We start from the raw sequence: 1,440 nt of genomic DNA, 5'->3' as shown, positions 1-1,440 counted from the left end.
CCCCTGGTAACTTGAATTCATGGATCCGCCACTGCACACAAATCATACACGCATGCCAGTATGAATTAAATGAAATGCAGGGACTTACACTAGCTCGTTGTACATGCTCACTGCAGCTGTGCTTGCGTTTGGGATGTTCCATGTACAAGTCCATGTTACCACTTGTTTGGATGTGCAGGTCTTGTGCTCCTTGCATCCCCCTCTGCATTTTTGACATGGCAAATGGTTGATCAAATAAGAGGAATCGACCTTGTTGTTGTACCAGAGGGTAGATACTTACAAGGTTATACGGGTGTGCAGGATGTGTACCAGATCCCGTAGCGCCGTCATGCTTCGCTAAAAAATGGTTTTGCTTGTTTCCGATGATATCTCCAGAAGAAATAAGAGTTAAAGTTTGAGTTGCATAGGCGTGTAAGCTAAGAGAGCAGTGAAAGGATATCCAAACATCATGGAACAGTGCACAAGGGAGTGATGTGTGGATACCTAGTTCGGGTCGGCGTTTGGGCATGCTCGCCTAGCTAGAGTGCGGGTCACTTCAGAGCCATTGAGGGTGATGCGCTGGCATTGTCTAGCCGTGCACGAATGTAGATCTTGAGTGGCAGCGGAGTGCTACGATGCGGTGGACGAGACCGTTGGTGAAGCCCCAATAGCCTCAGGGGGGGAGAGGTGCGACGATGTGCTCGGTGAAGTAACCCCGGTGTGGTGGGAGATAGCGTCGGTGAAGCGCACCTGATGCGGTGGAAGTCGGTGTCTGTGAGGCACGTCGGTTGCGGTGGCCGACATTGTCGGTGGACCACCCGGTGCGGTGGATGAGGGCGTAGATGAGGTAGCTCCAGCGCGGTGGTGAAGCGAGACTGTCGTCTTCGTCATTGTCGTCCGGCTCAGAGGTGGGGAAAGAGACGAGACGAGGGGTGATTCGAACTTTGCTTGGGTTGGCGGAGAATTAGGGATTTGAGCAATCTGGGCGCGGAAGGGGATGGTGGAGAAGGGAGATTTTGCAGGGCCGGAATTGGGGACGCCAGATAGTTCAATCCAAAACATGGAAGCGTGAACTTATTTTGTCGTCATCCTTGGGGGGGGAGGGAGGGAGGGGTGGGTGGATGGGTGCTAAGCGTCCGTCCGACACAAGCGACCACCACGACACGACCCTAGTCTGCCTGGTGCGCCTACATTTGAGAATGCAAACGAATCTTCTTTCATTTGCAAACGAATCTGTATGTATTACCATGCCCGTGTTTTCCTTGCAAATAACTAGTCATTCACGAGGTACTATAAATTAATTAATGAGGAGTTATTTGAAAAAAAATCAAAACGGTATCCACGCTAATGTGGATTAGAGTGTGTGTCACATAATTAGTTATTTGAATTAGAGTGTGTGTCACATAGCGATCTCCAATTCTAACGTGGATTTCACATTTCACTATATGCACACTACTTTTT

This window comes from Triticum aestivum, chromosome 5B (genome assembly GCF_018294505.1).
Source record: "Triticum aestivum cultivar Chinese Spring chromosome 5B, IWGSC CS RefSeq v2.1, whole genome shotgun sequence".
In the NCBI taxonomy this organism is placed as follows: domain Eukaryota; kingdom Viridiplantae; phylum Streptophyta; class Magnoliopsida; order Poales; family Poaceae; genus Triticum; species Triticum aestivum.
The sequence above is the reverse complement of the archived record's forward strand: the minus strand, read 5'-3'. Positions refer to the sequence as shown.